General features: G+C 44.9%; 1 non-coding gene across 1 annotated transcript; it reads right to left on the bottom strand.

Annotated features, from left to right (window-relative positions):
* Positions 1 to 2,867: 2,867 nt before the first annotated feature.
* On the bottom strand, positions 2,868 to 2,939 carry trnaq-cug (transfer RNA glutamine (anticodon CUG)). The gene has a single exon. It is a non-coding gene; the product is annotated as a tRNA-Gln (tRNA).
* Positions 2,940 to 9,633: the final 6,694 nt, after the last annotated feature.

The raw sequence follows: 9,633 nt of genomic DNA, 5'->3' as shown, positions 1-9,633 counted from the left end.
GATCTAGAGTTGAATTTTAATTAGTTCTTCCCTTTTGTATAATTAGTGTAGTGCTACATTTAGTCTTTGTTTTGAATAAATTTGACAATTTATATCTTTGGAATTGGTGTCTGCGTCCAATTATTACAGAAATTGAGTTCTACAAGATTCCAGGATTCGTGATATGGTGACACTATAAATTCACTTCTTTACTTGAAATTTATAAGTGTACCTTACGCTACAATGTTTAACTTGTGAAAATGAGCCTCATTTTAACTGGGCTGAGGAATGTGTGGCTGCTGTTGCAGACTTGCTGGAGTCAGAGGAGGCCCTTCGGGATCAGGGTTGAAAACCACTGCAGGCTATCATAGAAAAAGCTTAATTTCGAAGGATGTTCTGCAGGGTATGATTAAGTCACTTTGAGTGGCTAACTTACGGATAGTGTCATGTTTGGACAGCAGAACTTGTTAACTTGCAAACCGCATCAAAATGGTCTGAAGCTTTCACTTTGAAACAGTTCAAATACTTATTATGGGGCCAAGCAACACATTTGCTGGAAGCCTTTTGTTATTGTTTAGATTTTATTTTCTATTCCTCCAAAACGCATCTTCTCTGAAAATAATGATGCATAGGATGTGTGACCTGCTGTATAAAGTTGTGTTCAGGGTTGTTCAAGAAAAGTGCATTGTTTATATCGTTTGGCCATGTTGGATTGGTCAGAAATAATTTGTGTGCAGTGTAATATATTTTTGTTAAGTAACAGTGTACAAGCAAACTCTCAGTTGAAAATAATTCCTTCTGAAGTTTTTTATTTTATTATTATTTTACTTTTATGGTTGAGTTTTAAGGAGACACTTCTTAGTAGATTTGTGTTCAGTGCAGAACCTTGTAACTCCAATGTCATAAAAAACAAACAAATGAAAAACAATATAGGCAGTCACAGTAACTTGTCAGCTTAAACTGGCTTGGTCAAGCTGCCTCCCTTCTTGAGCTTAAGTTGCTTGACTGGTATACTGGTTTTTCCAGTTTTTCCTCTTTTGTTTCTGGGAGCAACACAGGTGCTTTTGAGTTGCGGGGGTGACTTCAGGATCTCTAGGTAGCACACTGTTTTAGGCAGGCTCCTTTGAGCATCTCCTGGGAGCACACTGACTCATCAAGGCTCAGGAGCTGGACTCCGTTTTTTAGCAGAAGCACCGTCCTCAGATTTGCGAATGCGTTTCTTCCCAGGCACTTTAAAAACCCTGCTGTCCTGACCAGGATCCGTCCCCACTTCCATTCCCGTGTCCCACACACTGCTCAGTGTTGTCTTCACAGTCTCCATCTTTTCAGTCTGGTCACCAGCCCTCTCGCTGCTCACCCCCACTCCACTACCTGATGCCCCGTCCTGCTGCTGTATACTGCCATCCAGTCCAGTTAAACGGCTGTCATCCGTACTGTCTGATGCTCCACAAACATTAGCTGACACACCGCTAACACCTGGGACCTCCACAGTCGGCACGGTACCGCCGCGGTCGGAAGTCCTCTCAGCGCCCACACTCTCCTGTACCTGGACCTCCAGACCCTCACTCTCTTCAACAGCCTCCCCCGCAGCCCCTCTTCTCGCCTCCTCTGCCACTTCGGCTGCTCCGCTAGTAGGGCGGCCGGGCTGCTCACCACTCCCCGACCTGGCCTGCTTGGGCTGACCCCCCCGTCGACTGGGACCAGCACCCTCATCCTGATCCTTCTCGGGGCAATGCCTAACAGTGTGGCCTTCATTACCGCAGTTGAAGCACTTCATAGAATCAGATGTGACAAAGACAACATAATCATTGCCATCAACCTTGAACTTAAGCACAATGTTCAGATCCCCATTTATGTCATTCAAAATCATGAATACCTGCCTTCTGAACGAAACAACATGTTTCAACTGCTGTGACTTACACCCCAGCGGTATACGTTTCAAACCCGACATTATCCACCCATGTCTCGCCAGTTCCCTCTCTAATAGGTCGTTTGACAGAAAACGAGTGACATTAGACAAAGTAACTCTCCTGGCCGGAGCTGCTAGTGGGGTGACATTGATCAAAACACCACCGATCACTATACCAGTCTCAACGATACGCGAGACCAACTCAATGCTGCTCAGAAACAGCACAACAGACCCGCTCATACGAGCTGCCGACTTTATATTTTCACAACCGACAACTTGCCCGATCGCCAGAACACACTCCTCCAGGGGCAAAAACTCATCGGAGGTCACTTTAACGCCATGCCGACGTGTTAAAGTCTCGAATAAGAAACTCTGATTCCCCCCCTCCCCGACCCAGCCCCAGACATCCCGATCGCTTCGCTGACTGCAGGAGTCAGCTCAGCATGGGGAAACTCTTCAGAAAAACCTCTTACAAAACTGTCAAAGACACATTCAGAAAGAAAGAAAGAAAGAACGAAAAAAGTAGAGGAGAAAAACCACAAACAAACCTGGCAGCAGCAAACATGCACACCTGCACCTCCACACTCACTCCCAACAATCACAGCGGCAGACAGCAAATGTCGATAGTCAATAGTCGATAGATAGATAGATAGATAGATAGATGAGTGAGTGAGTGACAGTGCAGACACAAATGTCTGGTTGTTACAATAATAGCCATCCTCTTCTATATAGATCGGGGAAAACCATTATTTCCAAGAAGGGTTCAACACAGGCACCTTCTCCGTTAAAGCCACGCAGTCGCCACCAGGGGGCCCCAGGCCTCGGTGTTTCAGGAAGGTGAACGCAGCACGCCAACCCGGAGGTCTCGCCACTTCGTCTCCAAGCCTCCCAAGAAGAACGTAAACGGCCCTGATCGCAGACACAGGCCCTCACCCAGGGAGACCACCGCTTTGCCGCCGCTGCCCCAGCCATGGGGCCCAGGTCCCACCGAGACTTGAACTCGGATCGCTGGATTCAGAGTCCAGAGTGCTAACCATTACACCATGGAACCAAGCTTGATGCTTGTGCTAAAGGTCTCTGCTCTACGCACACGTCTCGCTCTGTCGCACGGCCAGGTCCCGAGTGAGCCAAGTTGCGCCCAGAGTGCTGTCTGTGGTGGGTCACTTGCGGCGGGCCTTCCTGGTGACAATGAGATATGCAGTTGCATCTAGGTGTGGTGTCCTGTCCTCTTGGCTTCCTTTGGCAAATATCCAGCCTGGCAAGTGTTGTCTTCCTGAGGAAAGGCAAGCAATGCAATCAAGGAATTCCTGGAACTCTGAGAGATGTTTTTGCTGTTGACGACGTGTCACTTTAGAACAGGACAACATGCATCTCTACTTGACTTGGCACAATCTGTGAGGGTTGGGCCAACACAACCTACGCAATGTGTCCACACATTTGCTCGTGTCTTGAAATACTTGGAATGACCTGTGACCCCATGCCATGCAGAAGTCCACAGCTATGCGGGTCAACATGCACTGCTCCTCATCCCCAATGTGCCACTTGTAAGAACTGTGTAAAAAGCGACATAGAACGTGATCAGCAAAGAAACACAATTCTCCTGAGAACGGATTTTCTAGGTATCGTCTCACCTGAATGGCAACAGGCTGCTAAAACTATTATCACACGCACATTGCATGTTAAAGTATGTCAGTAAGGGAGTAATTAAAAGGGCAAATGTGTGAAGTGCAAGGAGTGGCCTTTAGTCGCAAGGTAAAAAAGTAGACAGACAAACTAAAAAATGACTTGATACAAATCATTTATTTAGTGCAGACAGACCGCGACCAGACACAATAAACTATTCGCACTCAATATAAATTCACAGCAAAATAGGTTCAGTTCACAATATCCTATAACAAGCTCTATTCAACGAATCGGTTAAACGTTACAAAGGGCATTACACTTGTTGAAAAACAATAGCACACGGATCGAACATGCTATCCTCGCTGTTTTATTCGATTTGATTAGACGACTGAAATGTTTTGTGTGCGGACTGAAAGCACACCTTAGCCGAGCACGATCACAATCTATATCCACAGTTAATTTAAGCAGTATCATATTGTAACCGTTTCAGTTTGTTATCAACCCTTCCGGATCCAAAACCAGGAGTCAGACACCCTTTTCGGTAGACACGCTGTTGACTTCTCACAAGCCCCATCCGCCTTCACAAAGGCAGTGCTAGCAGTGGAAAGAAGGAAGAACTGCAGGAGAAACGCCTGGGGCTATTTAGAGCCCGATTACTCATGTAGCGTTATGTTGGGAACAGAGTCCCTGATAAGAGCATTTGGGCTCTGAGCTGAAGCACTGATCTAAAGAAGACCTCTCCCCCCCCAAAGTTATCAGATTTCCTTAGCTCATCAGCTTGGAACTGGTTTGCATCAAAGTGACAGTTTTGGGGAGGATGGCACCAAGAAGAGGCCAAATAGTTTGGAATTCTGCTATGAGATGTCTGGAGAAAGGGGCCTGTAGGTGATAAAAACTCTTTGAAGTGGACGAGAGCCGAAATCCCGACATAGAGCTACGAACCCGGGCCAACCGGCATTTCCAAAAGATGGCATGGATTGACATCAGTCATAAATCAAGCCCCCCTCCAATAGGACACTGGGGGCTGAAACCGAAATCCAATCTCAAGAACTCAGGAACCAATCACCTATTGATCTGACAGACTATAAGGAACAGCGGACGGTCTTTCTCTCTCTCTCTCTCACCTGAACCAGTAACTCGCTGCCACAGCTCAACCTGTAGCTCTGTTGCCAGAACCGGAACCAGAAACCAACCAAGTCTTTGCCGGCAACAGAAGAGTTAAACTGGGAGAAGGAGATTGAGCCGTACGAAGAATTCTTTTAAAGGACTTTATTAAATAAAGAACTTTACAGACTGCGCTGCCCGCCTGTGCCCACCTGATCAGTGGAGTGAATACAGCTGGACAATTGACTAAGTCGACTGTATACGAAAGTGTCAGTCATTTAAATAGCTATTTGAGTCTTAAGAAACTTGACCCTTGGAACAAACAGGGCCCTGCTTTCCTCAAAGAAGATTTTGTGCACAACCTTGGAGCCTTCAAACCAGTGGAAAATCTGTTTGGAAACGACACTACTTTCGAGAAACCCCAATTTCCAGGTGCATCGACTGAGTGGAAGTTCTTGGACAAAGCCGAACCGGACTGCCTTTGTTCCAAACCACACGGACCTCGTGCCGTGTGCTGTTATCTGAGCCCGAAGCCAGAGAGGCCTCTCTGCGACGAAGTTCAGATAAGTTTAACAGTTTGGAGTTCATGATTCATGACATTTGAGAAATCAATTAGAAATGTTAATCTGTGATTCATAACTCTAGAATGTGTAATATCATTTAGTTTTCTTAAATATTAATGTGTGTTGCATTAAACTGTTTTGTTGATAATTTTAGAAATAAAATCTGTCAACGTCGAGAAATATCTTCTCATTCCTGTTTAACTGTTTAGTCTGAAATTGACACAAGTTAATAGACATTAGATTATTGGTGGCCCTGCCTATCCTAAATCATTGAATAATAATCAGTTAAGGGAAAGTGTGGTAACAAGTAATGATAGGATCTTTCTCGGCACCTAAACGTAAATGAGACTGATATATATATAACGAGAAGTTACCTGACATAAATACTAACCTGCGTAGTTATTTAATGTCTGACTAATAATACTAACGAGAGACTCACCTTCGTCTTACTAACCGGTATTGTAGTCAATGTGTTTATAACCTTTTTTGTTAATCGATTTGTGTTATCATATGAAATCCCATGGTCTTTGATTTGGTCACGGAAGTGATTTGTTGATCTAGAGTTGAATTTTAATTAGTTCTTCCCTTTTGTATAATTAGTGTAGTGCTACATTTAGTCTTTGTTTTGAATAAATTTGACAATTTATATCTTTGGAATTGGTGTGTGCGTCCAATTATTACAGAAATTGAGTTCTACAAGATTCCAGGATTCGTGATAAGGTGACACTATAAATTCACTTCTTTACTTGAAATTTATAAGTGTACCTTACGCTACAATGTTTAACTTGTGAAAATGAGCCTCATTTTAACTGGGCTGAGGAATGTGTGGCTGCTGTTGCAGACTTGCTGGAGTCAGAGGAGGCCCTTCGGGATCAGGGTTGAAAACCACGGCAGGCTATCATAGAAAAAGCTTAATTTCGAAGGATGTTCTTCAGGGTATGATTAAGTCACTTTGAGTGGCTAACTTACGGATAGTGTCATGTTTGGACAGCAGAACTTGTTAACTTGCAAACCGCATCAAAATGGTCTGAAGCTTTCACTTTGAAACAGTTCAAATACTTATTATGGGGCCAAGCAACACATTTGCTGGAAGCCTTTTGTTATTGTTTAGATTTTATTTTCTATTCCTCCAAAACGCATCTTCTCTGAAAATAATGATGCATAGGATGTGTGACCTGCTGTATAAAGTTGTGTTCAGGGTTGTTCAAGAAAAGTGCATTGTTTATATCGTTTGGCCATGTTGGATTGGTCAGAAATAATTTGTGTGCAGTGTAATATATTTTTGTTAAGTAACAGTGTACAAGCAAACTCTCAGTTGAAAATAATTCCTTCTGAAGTTTTTTATTTTATTATTATTTTACTTTTATGGTTGAGTTTTAAGGAGACACTTCTTAGTAGATTTGTGTTCAGTGCAGAACCTTGTAACTCCAATGTCATAAAAAACAAACAAATGAAAAACAATATAGGCAGTCACAGTAACTTGTCAGCTTAAACTGGCTTGGTCAAGCTGCCTCCCTTCTTGAGCTTAAGTTGCTTGACTGGTATACTGGTTTTTCCAGTTTTTCCTCTTTTGTTTCTGGGAGCAACACAGGTGCTTTTGAGTATTGCTCTACAGCCTGCGGGGGTGACTTCAGGATCTCTAGGTAGCACACTGTTTTAGGCAGGCTCCTTTGAGCATCTCCTGGGAGCACACTGACTCATCAAGGCTCAGGAGCTGGACTCCGTTTTTTAGCAGAAGCACCGTCCTCAGATTTGCGAATGCGTTTCTTCCCAGGCACTTTAAAAACCCTGCTGTCCTGACCAGGATCCGTCCCCACTTCCATTCCCGTGTCCCACACATTGCTCAGTGTTGTCTTCACAGTCTCCATCTTTTCAGTCTGGTCACCAGCCCTCTCGCTGCTCACCCCCACTCCACTACCTGATGCCCCATCCTGCTGCTGTATACTGCCATCCAGTCCAGTTAAACGGCTGTCATCCGTACTGTCTGATGCTCCACAAACATTAGCTGACACACCGCTAACACCTGGGACCTCCACAGTCGGCACGGTACCGCCGCGGTCGGAAGTCCTCTCAGCGCCCACACTCTCCTGTACCTGGACCTTCAGACCCTCACTCTCTTCAACAGCCTCCCCCGCAGCCCCTCTTCTCACCTCCTCTGCCACTTCGGCTGCTCCGCTAGTAGGGCGGCCGGGCTGCTCACCACTCCCCGACCTGGCCTGCTTGGGCTGACCCCCCCGTCGACTGGGACCAGCACCCTCATCCTGATCCTTCTCGGGGCAATGCCTAACAGTGTGGCCTTCATTACCGCAGTTGAAGCACTTCATAGAATCAGATGTGACAAAGACAACATAATCATTGCCATCAACCTTGAACTTAAGCACAATGTTCAGATCCCCATTTATGTCATTCAAAATCATGAATACCTGCCTTCTGAACGAAACAACATGTTTCAACTGCTGTGACTTACACCCCAGCGGTATACGTTTCAAACCCGACATTATCCACCCATGTCTCGCCAGTTCCCTCTCTAATAGGTCGTTTGACAGAAAACGAGTGACATTAGACAAAGTAACTCTCCTGGCCGGAGCTGCTAGTGGGGTGACATTGATCAAAACACCACCGATCACTATACCAGTCTCAACGATACGCGAGACCAACTCAATGCTGCTCAGAAACAGCACAACAGACCCGCTCATACGAGCTGCCGACTTTATATTTTCACAACCGACAACTTGCCCGATCACCAGAACACACTCCTCCAGGGGCAAAAACTCATCAGAGGTCACTTTAACGCCATGCCGACGTGTTAAAGTCTCGAATAAAAAACTCTGATTCCCCCCCTCCCCGACCCAGCCCCAGACATCCCGATCACTTGACTGCAGGAGTCAGCTCAGCATGGGGAAACTCTTCAGAAAAACCTCTTACAAAACTGTCAAAGACACATTCAGAAAGAAAGAAAGAAAGAACGAAAAAAGTAGAGGAGAAAAACCACAAACAAACCTGGCAGCAGCAAACATGCACACCTGCACCTCCACACTCACTCCCAACAATCACAGCGGCAGACAGCAAATGTCGATAGTCAATAGTCGATAGATAGATAGATAGATAGATAGATGAGTGAGTGAGTGACAGTGCAGAATCAAATGTCTGGTTGTTACAATAAAAGACATCCTCTTCTATATAGATCGGAGAAAACCAGTGGTATAGGTATCTAGGTATCTAGGTATCATCTCACCTGAATGGCAACAGGCTGCTAAAACTATTATCACACGCACATTGCATGTTAAAGTATGTCAGTAAGGGAGTAATTAAAAGGGCAAATGTGTGAAGTGCAAGGAGTGGCCTTTAGTCGCAAGGTAAAAAAGTAGACAGACAAACTAAAAAATGACTTGATACAAATCATTTATTTAGTGCAGACAGACCGCGACCAGACACAATAAACTATTCGCACTCAATATAAATTCACAGCAAAATAGGTTCAGTTCACAATATCCTATAACAAGCTCTATTCAACGAATCGGTTAAACGTTACAAAGGGCATTACACTTGTTGAAAAACAATAGCACACGGATCGAACATGCTATCCTCGCTGTTTTATTCGATTTGATTAGACGACTGAAATGTTTTGTGTGCGGACTGAAAGCACACCTTAGCCGAGCACGATCACAATCTATATCCACAGTTAATTTAAGCAGTATCATATTGTAACCGTTTCAGTTTGTTATCAACCCTTCCGGATCCAAAACCAGGAGTCAGACACCCTTTTCGGTAGACACGCTGTTGACTTCTCACAAGCCCCATCCGCCTTCACAAAGGCAGTGCTAGCAGTGGAAAGAAGGAAGAACTGCAGGAGAAACGCCTGGGGCTATTTAGAGCCCGATTACTCATGTAGCGTTATGTTGGGAACAGAGTCCCTGATAAGAGCATTTGGGCTCTGAGCTGAAGCACTGATCTAAAGAAGACCTCTCCCCCCCCAAAGTTATCAGATTTCCTTAGCTCATCAGCTTGGAACTGGTTTGCATCAAAGTGACAGTTTTGGGGAGGATGGCACCAAGAAGAGGCCAAATAGTTTGGAATTCTGCTATGAGATGTCTGGAGAAAGGGGCCTGTAGGTGATAAAAACTCTTTGAAGTGGACGAGAGCCGAAATCCCGACATAGAGCTACGAACCCGGGCCAACCGGCATTTCCAAAAGATGGCATGGATTGACATCAGTCATAAATCAAGCCCCCCTCCAATAGGACACTGGGGGCTGAAACCGAAATCCAATCTCAAGAACTCAGGAACCAATCACCTATTGATCTGACAGACTATAAGGAACAGCGGACGGTCTTTCTCTCTCTCTCTCTCACCTGAACCAGTAACTCGCTGCCACAGCTCAACCTGTAGCTCTGTTGCCAGAACCGGAACCAGAAACCAACCAAGTCTTTGCCGGCAACAGAAGAGTTAAACTGGG

This window comes from Amia ocellicauda, chromosome 19 (assembly GCF_036373705.1).
Source record: "Amia ocellicauda isolate fAmiCal2 chromosome 19, fAmiCal2.hap1, whole genome shotgun sequence".
Lineage (NCBI taxonomy): Eukaryota > Metazoa > Chordata > Actinopteri > Amiiformes > Amiidae > Amia > Amia ocellicauda.
Note: the sequence above shows the minus strand (reverse complement) of the source record. Positions and strands in the feature narration are given on the sequence as shown.